The following is a 13004-nucleotide window of genomic DNA, read 5'->3' on the forward strand; positions in this document are numbered from 1 at the left end:
CAGTTACAAATCCACTGAGTGGTAGCATAGTCAAGACCGCATTTTACCAGCTTCTTTACAAGAATATCATGGGGCACCTTGTCAAATGCCTTGCTGAAATCAAGGTAGGCTACATCCACTGTGTTCCCTTCATCTACCAGGCTTGTAATTCTGTCAAAAAACGAGATCAGGTTAGTCTGACATGACTTATTTTTCAGAAATCCGTGCTGACTATTGGTGATCACAGCATTCCTTTCTAGGTGCTCACAGACTGTTTGCTTAATGATCTGCTCCAGAATCTTCCCTGGTATTGATGTCAGACTGACTGGGCGGTAATTATTTGGGTCCTCTCTTTTCCCCTTTTTGAAAATAGGGACAACATTTGCCCTCCTCCAGTCTGCCGGGACTTCGCCTGTTCTCCAGGAATTCTCAAAGATGACTGCCAGTGGTTCTGAGATCACATCTGCCAGTTCTTTTAATACTCTTGGATGCAGTTCATCTGGCCCTGGAGACTTGAATACATCTAGACTAGCTAAGTATTCTTGTACTATCTCCTTAGTTATTCTGGGCTGTGTTTCCTCTGCTGAATCATTTGCTCCAAATTCTTCAGGTCGGGCATTGTTTTCTTTATCGGAGAAGACTGAGGCAAAGAAGGCATTGAGGAGTTCAGCCCTTTCTGTGTCCCCTGTTTGCATTTCACCATCTTCTCCTCTGAGTGACCCCACTGTTTCTTTGTTCTTCCTTTTGCTACGAACATACCCATAAAAGCCTTTTTTGTTGCTTTTAACCTCTCTAGCAAGCCTGAGTTCATTCTGTGCTTTAGCTTTTCTGACTTTGTGTCTACACGTGCTGGCTATTTGTTTGAATTCCTCTTTGGTGGTTTCCCCCCTTTTCCATTTTTTGTACACATCCTTTTTTAATCTTAACTCAGTTAAAAGTTCTTTAGATAGCCACCCTGGCTTCTTTAGGCACCTTCCATGTTTCCGTCTCATTGGTATTGCCTGAAGTTGTGCTTTTACTATCTCCCTCTTAACAAACTCCCAGCCATCATGAACTCCCTTTCCTTTTAGTATTACTGTCCATGGGATCTCACCAAGCACTTCCCTAAGTTTTATGAAGTCGGCTTTCTTAAAGTCGAGAAATTGAGTCCTAGTATGCTTGGCTGCTCCTTTCCGCTGTATAGTAAACTTCAGAAGAGCATGATCACTCGCGCCTAATGATCCTTCCACTTCTACCCCACTAACCAGGTCATCAACATTGGTTAGGACCAGATCTAAAATGGCTGTTCCTCTTGTTGCTTCTCCCACTTTCTGGACAATGAAGTTGTCTGCAAGGCCAGCGAGGAATCTGTTTGACCTTATGCTCTTGGCTGAGTTTGACATCCAACAAATATCCGGGTAATTGAAGTCCCCCATTACTACTATCTCCCTTCCTTTTGCATGCTTGGCCATCTGTTCCAGGAAGGCATCATCTATGTCCTCCGTTTGGCTTGGGGATCTATAGTAAACTCCCACAATGAGGTCACTGTTATTCTTCTCTCCCTTAATTTTGACCCAAATGCTCTCACTTTGGCTTTGAGGTTCTAAACCTTGGATCTCTTCACAGGTATACACCTAAGGTGTGAAACCTAAGACGCTGGCAAGTTAGCAATGTCATGTGACTTTAAGTAGTCAAGCTCGTTAAGTTGTTAAGTTGCTCAGTATATAAAGAGTGTTTGTTTTCTCTGCCTGTGGGGCGTGAAGCAAAAATGTCTGAAAGCTCCGGAGGTGTTTCTGTTATCTTTCTGCAATAAACCTGTCTTTGGAAAGACAGGCTTCCCTGTGTCGTTATTTCTTTGCTGCTGAGACTTTGAAGCTTGTACTGCAACAAGAATATCTGCACTGGACTTAGTTAATGCTCTGCAAAGAGAACTGTTGCTGGTGGCGCAGCGGAAGCGTTTACTGGACCAGTACACAGACTCTCTTAGGTTATGGCTCCTTCTACGTTTCTACAGCTGTATTGTGTGCAGAGAAAGTGAAAGCAGCTTTCGGATGAGAGAAGACCAGCTTGGTCGTAAATCCAGCTCTTAAAGGAACTGAGAGGCTGCAGAAAGTTGAGAGAGCTGCGTAAGTGAAGATTTACAGCTTCATTAGCTGCAAAAGGCTAGCTTGACCTCCCGTTGTGTTTTTGTTTTGTTAATAAAAACAGAGAACGGTGGTAGGTTGCTAGTGAAGAGACGGAGGGAAAAAAGTTTAAAAGGCGTCAGAGGAGGCTGGAGGTGTCTGAAAAGTGAGTAAAACAAATCCCAAGGGGAAAGAGAAGCAAGGGCACACAGAGGGAGTAGCAGCAAACCCCAAGAATGGCAGTGGAAAATTTCCAGGTTCCCTTTACAAAGTTGAACTCTGCTAATTACGTGCAGTGGTCTAAGAGGGCTCAAGTCTGGTTGGAAGCCAAAGAAGTGTGGGCTGACTATGTCCAGAGGCGAAAGCCGTTTATGGCTGTTGCAGCAGATGCCACAGCAGAGCAACAGGCTGCTGCACATGCTCAGAACAGGGAACATGATAAAATGGACACTAAAGCTAGGTGCATGTTGATGGTATCGATAGACGATTCCCAATTACCTCATGTGGAAAATTTAAGGTCTGCATTTGAAATTTGGGAAGCTCTTAGGCGAATTCACCATAGAGCCACGCCCGGAGAGAAGGTGAACATTATACATGCTTTGTATGAGTTGAAACTGAAGCCAGGGGATAGTGTGGTTGAACACACGTCACAGATGACTGAGTATTTCAACCGACTGTCATCTCTAGGTGTGAATTTTCCTGAAAATATTAAAGTTTATACTCTGCTTAGCAGCCTGCATGCGGGGTTTGAAAACTTAGTACTAACTTTACAAGTTTTGCCAGAGGACCAGCTGAATATGAATTATGTGACTGGTAGATTGTGTGAGCAAGAATATCAACATCATCGAAAACGTATTGATAATTCAAATACCCCAAGGGTTGGATGTTCAGATAATTCCCAGTGTGGGGGAACTAGCAGGTAGAGCTGTAAGGAAGCCTCACAAGTGTCTGCTATGGCCAGCAAGTCATGTTTTCGATGTGGCAGCAGGTTTCATTTGATAGCAAAGTGTCCAGAAAAGCAACAGGAATTTCAACAGTCCAAGGCCAGTTTCCGGAGCTACAGGGGAAGACGACGTGAGAACTACAAGAATCAACGATCCAGAGGGGGAGCAGGTGCTGATAAGGGACTATCTGCAATGGCAGCACAACAGAGTCCTAAAAGGAGCCAACAAACCTTGAAGTGGATAATTGACAGTGGAGCAAGTCACAGTTTAGTTCCAGCGACATCTAGTGGCAGCTTGATGAACTGCAAGACATTGCCAGTTGCAAAAACTGTGACTATAGCAGACAATAGTAAACGAGAAATGAACCTTAAAGGCACAATTTATGTTAATTGTTTGCAAACTAACCTTCCTGTTTTTGTTCTTCCAGGAATGAAGAATGGACTTTTGAGTGTGTCATGCCTGGTAAAAAGTGGTTTTAAGGTCGAGTTTGAAAATGATGTGTGCACCATTTCGAAACAGGGGAAGGAGCTAGTTAAAATTCCCTGTGAGGATGGGCTTTTTGTTTTGGATGAAGAGCAGTTAGCAGCAGGTAGATGTTCAACAGGTGAAGCGCAAGCTAAGTGTGTAAATAAGGCTCCTCATACAGGTTGTGCACATCTACTACACAGAAGGTTAGCTCATATATGCTTTAAGTATGTAAGCAAGATGCCAGATTTAGCTGAGGAGTGTAACATTAAACCCTGTCCAAATTTTCTGGATTGTTGTGCTTGTAAACATGCTAAGGTTAAGACATGTAACTATCCTAGATCTGATAGAGTAAGCAAAAAACCCTTTGAACTTGTGCACACAGACGTGTGTGGCCCTATGCCAGTCAAATCGCTTGGAGGTGCGAGATTTATGCAAATTTTGGTGGATGATTTTTCAAGGGCTAGTTGGGTTTTCTTTCTGAAAGAAAAATCACAAGCAGCTTCCATCCTGATGGATTGGATTGAAGAAGTCGAATGTAAATTTGACACCAGGGTACGTAAAATACAATCAGATCATGGTGGGGAATATGTGAACCACACGCTGGAGACGTGGTTAAAAAGGAAAGGTATAGTTCATAGACTTACCAATCCCTATTCACCACAGGAGAATGCAGTTGCCGAAAGAAAATTTCGTACATTACAGGAAGCCATTGCTGCTTTGCTGTTTGATTCTGGACTTCCACAGCGTTTTTGGGCTGAGGCTGCACTGTATGCGAATTATACTTTTAACAGAGTATACAATAGCACAGTAGGCAACACTCCTTACTTCATGCTATTTGGGAAAAAACCAAAAATTGATCATCTAAGAGTTTTTGGATGTCGTGCTTATGTGCTGGTGCCTAGGGCACAACGTAGGAAAGGCGATCCTAGATCTAAAGAAATGTTTTTCTGTGGTTATCAAGCAAACACAAAAGGTTGGAGATTTGTCAATGTAGAAGGCAATCAAACGAAAATCACAATCAGCAGAAGTGCAGAATTTTGTGAACAGGATGGTTGGAATAAAATTCATGGAAATCCTGACATACTATTTGATGTGGTGAACAGTAACAATGAAACTCAGGCCCCTGGGCAGGTATTAGTTCCAGAACAGGCTGAGGAATTTGAGTCTAAGGACGAGGGTGAGAAATCGTCTAGTTCACCCAAGTCTGTAAAGTCAGAATCTTCTAGCTCTAAAAGTTCACCTGCACAGCAAGAGAGACGTGTAAAGTCAGAATCAGAAAGTTCTTCAACTACTAGTGACAAACAGGTGACGACTAGTGATTCTGGGTCAGAGGGAGAAACTGAAGGAACATCGCAGGAACTGTTAAGGCGTTCCAAGCGTACCAACAAAGGTAAACCTCCTGAAAGGTACCAAGCTATTAGTGTTTGGGCTGGTTTGGCAAATTGCGAACCTGAAAGTTTTGAGGAGGTTGAGCAATTACCCCAGGAGGAGGCCAGTAGGTGGCGTGAGGCCATGCAAAAAGAGTTGAATTCTATGAAAGAACTAGGTGTGTTTTCCATCACCAAACTGCCAGAAGGTACCAAGGCAGTAAGTTGTAGGTGGGTGTACAGGATAAAGACAACAGCGATGGGGAAACCAGAGTACAAAGCAAGGCTTGTAGCTCGAGGTTTTACGCAAAGAAAGGGGTTACATTATTCCGAAGTCTATGCACCCACTTCAAGGAGTGAAACCCTACGGGCACTATTAGCAGTTGCTGCTCAGAAAGGGTTCAAAGTGAATCAATTTGATGTCTCTACAGCTTATCTTCATTCAGACTTGGCTGAAGAACTCTATATGGAGCTACCGCCAGGATTGAAAGTTGGTAAATCAAATCAGGTATGGAAACTACATAAATCTATTTATGGACTCAAGCAATCTGCTCATAATTGGAATGAGTGTTTGAATGACGTTTTGGTAGGCATTGGTTTTAGCAGGAGCAAGGCTGACAACTGCTTATATTTCAGAGGTTCAGGAGATGCTCAAGAATCTTTGCTTGTTTATGTAGATGACCTGATTTATACTTCAAAGACACAAGAACAAGTAAAAAAACTAGCCAAAGAGTTAAATAAACACTTCAAAGTTAAGAATCTTGGTGATGTGAAGGTCTATCTTGGTGTTCAGATAGATAGGACCAAAAATGGCAGTTTTCTACTGAATCAAAAAGGCAAGATATTGCAAATGTTGAAAAAATTTGGCATGACGGAGTGTGCAGGTGTTAGAACACCAATGGAAATGGGTTTTGTAAAAGACAATGAGTTCAAGGATAGTGCTGAATTCAAGCGTGCTGAAATCTTTCAGTCAGCACTGGGAAGCTTACTTCATCTTTCGCAATGGAGTAGACCAGATATTGCTTACGCTGTTAACTTACTCAGCAGAGAAGCTTCAAAACCTAGTGTAAATGCATGGAAAGGAATTCAAAGAGTGTTAAGATATTTACAATACACCAAAGATTTTTGCCTTGAATTATCTTCTGAAGGACAAGCACAGATTACTTGTTGGGCAGATAGTGATTGGGCAAATTTAAAAGATAGAAAATCAGTGTCTGGCTGTGTAATAAAATTTGGTAACTCTCTGATTGGGTGGAGATCCAAGAAACAGAACCTGATTGCTTTGTCGTCAACAGAAGCTGAGTTCTGTGCCTTATCTGAGTTATGTAGAGATCTAGAATTTTACAAATGCTTGGCACAAGAGATGTATGAAAAGGCCATCACTCCAATCACTGTATGGGGTGATAATCAACCGTGTCTTAAGTTAGCACAAAATGGGCAGTTTAAAGGTCGTACAAAACATTTGGATATCCGCTTTCAAAATGTTTGTCAAACGGTAAAAGCAGGAATTGTTAAATTAAATTACTGTCCCAGTCATGAAAATCAAGCTGATGGTTTTACGAAACCGCTTGGGTTTCAGCGGCATGAAAACTTTTGTGAAGAAATGGGTCTGAAGTAATTTTGTTTTTGCATTGCCAGCGAGAGGGGGTGTTAAGGTGTGAAACCTAAGACGCTGGCAAGTTAGCAATGTCATGTGACTTTAAGTAGTCAAGCTCGTTAAGTTGTTAAGTTGCTCAGTATATAAAGAGTGTTTGTTTTCTCTGCCTGTGGGGCGTGAAGCAAAAATGTCTGAAAGCTCCAGAGGTGTTTCTGTTATCTTTCTGCAATAAACCTGTCTTTGGAAAGACAGGCTTCCCTGTGTCGTTATTTCTTTGCTGCTGAGACTTTGAAGCTTGTACTGCAACAAGAATCTCTGCACTGGACTTAGTTAATGCTCTGCAAAGAGAACTGTTGCTGGTGGCGCAGCGGAAGCGTTTACTGGACCAGTACACAGACTCTCTTATCCCTGACATATAACGCCACTCCTCCTCCTTTCTTGTCTGGTCTGTTTCTCTGAAATAGATTGTATCCCTCCATTATTACATTCCAATCGTGGGACTTATCCCACCAGGTTTCAGTGATTCCTATTATGTCATATTTAGTTTGCTGTACCAAGAGCTCAAGCTCATCTTGTTTATTTCCCATGCTTTGCGCATTAGTGTACAGACATTGAAGTCCATTAATCATTCCCCCGTGTCTCTTATTTAAGGATTTTTTCCTCCCACCACTAGGTCTGCGTGCTGTTTGCTCCATTCGGTCTATGACATTTGGATGATCATCTTCATCAATTGATAGACTCCTACCTTCAGGAGCACTGTCTCCCTCCCCCACATTAGTCAGTTTAAAGCCCTCCTGATGAGGTTTCTGAGATTTTTTGCAAAAACATTCTTCCCAACCGTTGTGAGGTGCAGCCCATCGCTTGCCAGAAGTCCATCTTCAAGAAACTGCATTCCGTGATCTAAGAATCCAAACCGTTCCTGTTTACACCATTTGCGAAGCCAGTTGTTCACTTCCACTATTTTTCCCTCTCTCCCTGGGCCACGTCGTTCAACTGGGAGGACAGATGAGATGACAATTTGTGCATTTAATTGCTTCAATTTCCTGCCCAGAGCCTCGTAATCTCTTTTGATCTTCTGGAGGCTATTGCTTGCAGTGTCATTGGTTCCCACATGAACCAAGAGGAAGGGGTATTTGTCAGTGGGTTTTATGATTCCTTGCAGTCGTTCAGTTACATCTTGGATCTTAGCCCCGGGGAGACAGCACACTTCCCGAGACATCTTGTCAGGCCCACAGATCACTGCTTCTGTTCCCCTCAGTAGGGAATCCCCTATCACCACTACACGCCTCCTCTTAGGTCTGGTCGGGGTTCTTCCGTGAGCTGTCCGTTCCAAGGTCGCCTGCACATTCCCTGAGGACTGCCTTTGCTGCTCGTCTTCATATACCTGATCAACTGTAATGAGGGAGAGATCCTCAAATGGAGTCTGCTCTTCGTCTTCCATGCTAGGGGAAAGGACCTCAAAGCGATTGCGTATTTCTAAACAATCAGAGCGAACCCTGGGCCTCCTACTTCTTTGAGTCACGTTTCTCCATATATCTGGCTCCTGTGTTGGTGAACTAGCCTCCTTCTCAGGGGAGTCCCCTGTCTCCTCCTTGGTGGAGACGGTGTGCTCTGTTGCTTCCAAGAAGAGTTCCAGCTCTCTAATTCTTTGGAGCGTAGCTACACGTTCCTCCAGTTGCTGGACTTTGTCTTTTAAGAGGGCAATCAACATGCAATTGCTGCAGGTAAAGCTGCCTGCAACCTTTGGCAAGATGGCAAACATTGCGCAGGAACCACAGGCGACTGCAGCTGTTCCCTCACCCTCCATCTTGAGAAGGTGTCGTTGGGGGTGACTACAGCGGTCCTCCACCATAAAAAGCGTGAAGACAGGACAAATAAATCCCCCCAAATAAACCTATATCTCCCCCAACAAACGTTTGAGACTAGCTCCCCTAAATCTAAAAGATGGATCAAACTGCGCGCGCCACTAGGCGCGCGCCGCTGCCCTACAAGCTCTGACAAGCTCCTCCAACAGCTTATCACCTACCTCAACAGAAGCCCTGCCCCCTCTGACCTTTGCACAGAGAAAGCAGCTAATCAGCCACAAGAAACTCACACAAGAAAACCCTTTTTGTTCCTTCTTCAGCTGCTGCCCTACAAGCTCTGACAAGCTCCTCCCACAGCTAATCACCTACCTCAACAGAAGCCCTGCCCCCTCTGACCTTTGCACAGAGAAAGCAGCTAATCAGCCACAAGAAACTCACACAAGAAAACCCTTTTTGTTCCTTCTTCAGCTGCTGCCCTACAAGCTCTGACAAGCTCCTCCCACAGCTAATCACCTACCTCAACAGAAGCCCTGCCCCCTCTGACCTTTGCACAGAGAAAGCAGCTAATCAGCCACAAGAAACTCACACAAGAAAACCCTTTTTGTTCCTTCTTCAGCTGCTGCCCTACAAGCTCTGACAAGCTCCTCCCACAGCTAATCACCTACCTCAACAGAAGCCCTGCCCCCTCTGACCTTTGCACAGAGAAAGCAGCTAATCAGCCACAAGAAACTCACACAAGAAAACCCTTTTTGTTCCTTCTTCAGCTGCTGCCCTACAAGCTCTGACAAGCTCCTCCCACAGCTAATCACCTACCTCAACAGAAGCCCTGCCCCCTCTGACCTTTGCACAGAGAAAGCAGCTAATCAGCCACAAGAAACTCACACAAGAAAACCCTTTTTGTTCCTTCTTCAGCTGCTGCCCTACAAGCTCTGACAAGCTCCTCCCACAGCTTATCACCTACCTCAACAGAAGCCCTGCCCCCTCTGACCTTTGCACAGAGAAAGCAGCTAATCAGCCACAAGAAACTCACACAAGAGAACCCTTTTTGTTCCTTCTTCAGCTGCTGCCCTACAAGCTATCAAACATAATGTTGTGACCAATATCTTGTGCCCATTCAATCATAGCAGATTTAACCATTTCATCCTGCGTATTCCATTTCAACAGCAAGTTATACATTCTTGAAAGTATCTTAGTTTTGGGGTCTAACAATTCTGTTTCCAATTTTGATTTTTCCACCTGGAAGCCAATTTTTTTGTCCAAATTATAGGCCTCTCTTATTTGATAATAATGAAGCCAGTCTCGCACTTTATCTTTTAATTTCTCAAAACTCTGCAATTTCAATTTATCTCCTTCTTGTTCCAAAATTTCCCATTATTTCGGCCATTTGGCCTCCATATTGAGCTTTTTCTGAGCCTTCGCTTCCATTGGTGACAACCACCTTGGGGTTTTATTTTCCAATAAGTCTTTATATCTTATCCAGACATTGAACAATGCTTTCCTGACAATATGGTTTTTAAATGCTTTATGTGCTTTAACCTTGTCATACCACAAATATGCATGCCACCCAAAAACATTATTAAAACCTTCTAAGTCCAAAATGTCTGTGTTCTCAAGAAGCAGCCAATCTTTTAACCAGCAGAATGCTGCTGATTCATAGTACAATTTAAAGTCCGGCAGGGCAAATCCACCTCTTTCCTTTGCGTCAGTTAGTATTTTAAATTTTATTCTGGGCTTCTTGCCCTGCCAGACAAATCTAGAAATATCTTTCTGCCACTTCTTGAAACAGTCCATCTTGTCCAAAATTTGCAATGACTGAAACAGAAATAACATTTTTGGCAATACATTCATCTTTATAGCTGCAATTCGACCCAACAAGGAAAGCTTCAAATTTGACCATATTTCTAAATCTTTTTTCACTTCTGTCCAGCATTTCTCATAGTTATCTTTAAATAAGTTTAAGTTCTTAGCAGTCATATTAACCCCCAAGTATTTTACTTTCTTAGCTATTGTCAAACCAGTCTCCTTCTGAAACCTCTCTTTCTCAATCGGTGTTAAGTTTTTCTCAAGAACTTTAGTTTTTGACTTGTTCAGTTTAAATCCTGCCACATGACCAAATTCTTGAATCAGTTCTAATACTCTTTTCGTACTAGATTCTGGCTCCTGTAACGTCAAAACTAAGTCATCTGCAAAAGCCTTCAGTTTGTATTGTTTGGCTCCAACCTGAATACCTTTAATCAGACGGTCCCTTCTAATCATATTTAACAAAACCTCCAGGACCGAAATAAAAAGCAATGGGGAAATTGGGCAGCCTTGTCGTGTCCCTTTCTCTATCTTAAATTCCTCTGTCATCACATTATTGACTATTAGCTTAGCTTTTTGCTCTGAATAAATTGCACTTATACCATTTTCAAACCCTTGGCCCACCCCCATTCCCTGAAGATTTTTCTTCATAAAATTCCAAGAAATATTGTCAAAAGCTTTTTCCGCATCTATAAAAATTAAAACTGCTTTGGTATTGATATTCACTTGCAGCTTCTCCAAAATATTAATTATGTTCCTCGTATTGTCAGACAAATGTCTACCTGGAAGAAAGCCGGCTTGATCTTTATGTATCTCTTCAGTTAATACCTTTTTTAATCTGTTAGCCAAAATATCAGCAAAAATTTTGTAATGCACATTAAGCAGGGATATGGGACAGTAGTTCTTAAGTTGTGTCTTTTCAGACTCAGTTTTCGGTATGAGTGTAATGTCAGCTTCCTTCCACGACTCTGGCGCCTTTTTCCCCTCCAGAATTTCATTACAAACCTCCTTTAGTGGCTGAATTAACCAATCTTTCAGAGATCTATAGTATTTGGAGGTAAGACCATCCGGCCCTGGAGATTTGCCCAACTGCATATTCTGAATGGCACCTTCAACCTCCTGTTCTGTAATTTTGTGATTCAACATTATCTTATTTTCTTTTTTTTCAATAAATATTTATTAGATTTTCCAATTTTATATAAACACAAAAAGAAAAAGAAAAAGAAAAATATTAAAAACAAGTCAATTTCCATAACAATTTTTCAATAACATGTTTCTTTGACTTCCTCGTACCTCCCCTTCTTGTTTTCTAGTTCAACTTGTTAATCCAGCAAATCCTAATCTCTTAACATTCCTTTTAAAATAACACCTTATTTTCCACTCAACTTTTTTAAATTTAGTGACTTAAACAATTTTAATCCCTATTATCTTTATCATAACAGCTAGAGACCACAAAAATTCAATCCAACATCTTTTCAGAGTTCATTAATTTTGTAGTATTTCTGTAAATAGTCCTTAAATTTCTTCCAATCTTCTTCTGCTGACTCTTCTCCCTGGTCGCGGATTCTGCCGGTCATTTCTGCCAGTCCCATACAGTCAATCAACTTCATCTGCCATTCTTCCAGAGTGGGTAGATCTTGAGTCTTCCAGTACTTTGCTATAAGTATTCTTGCTGTCGTTGTAGCATACATAAAAAAAGTTCTGTCCTTCTTTGGCACCAAATGGCCGACTATGCCCAAGAGAAAAGCCTCTGGTTTTTTCAGGAAGGTATACTTAAATACCTTTTTCATTTCATTATAAATCATTTCCCAGAAAGCCTTAATCTTTGGGCACGTCCACCAAAGGTGAAAGAATGTACCTTCAACCTTCTTACATTTCCAGCATTTATTATCGGGAAAATGATATATTTTTGCAAGCTTGACTGGGGTCATGTACCACCTGTATATCATTTTCATAATATTCTCTCTCAAGGCATTACATGCCGTAAATTTCATACCTGTGGTCCATAACTGTTCCCAGTCAGCAAACATGATGTTGTGTCCAAGATCTTGTGCCCATTTAATCATAGCTGACTTAACCGTTTCATCCTGTGTGTTCCATTTCAGCAGCAAGTTATACATTTTTGACATAATTTTAGTTTTAGGTTCTAGCACTTCTGTTTCTAATTTAGATTTTTCCACCTGGAAGCCAATTTTCCTGTCCAAATTGTAAGCCTCCATTATCTGAAAATAATGAAGCCAGTCTCGGACTTTATTTTTTAGTTTCTCAAAGCTCTGCAGTTTCAGTTTATCTCCTTCTTGTTCCAAAATTTCCCAATATTTTGGCCAATTGGCCTCCATATTGAGCTTTTTCTGAGCTTTCGCTTCCATTGGTGACAACCACCTTGGGGTCTTATTTTCCAATAAATCCTTGTATCTGATCCAAACATTAAACAGAGATCTCCTAACAATATGATTTTTAAATGCTTTGTGAGCTTTAACCTTATCATACCACAAATATGCATGCCATCCAAAAACATTGTTAAAACCTTCTAAATCCAAAATGTCCGTGTTTTCAAGAAGCAGCCAGTCTTTCAACCAGCAGAATGCTGCTGATTCATAGTACAGTCTGAAGTCTGGCAGGGCAAAGCCACCCCTTTCTTTTGCGTCAGTTAAAATCTTATATTTTATCCTGGGCTTCTTGCCCTGCCAGACAAATTTAGAGATATCTTTCTGCCACTTCTTAAAACAGTCCATCTTGTCCACAATTTGTAATGTTTGAAACAAAAATAACATTTTAGGCAATACATTCATCTTTATAGCTGCTATTCGACCCATCAAGGAAAGCTTCAAATTTGACCATGTTTCGAGATCTTTTTTCACTTCTGACCAGCATTTCTCATAATTATTTTTAAATAAGTTCCCATTTTTAGAAGTCATGTTGATCCCCAGATATTTCACCTT

Source organism: Podarcis filfolensis (genome assembly GCF_964270895.1).
Source record: "Podarcis filfolensis genome assembly, chromosome: W".
In the NCBI taxonomy this organism is placed as follows: Eukaryota; Metazoa; Chordata; class Lepidosauria; order Squamata; family Lacertidae; genus Podarcis; species Podarcis filfolensis.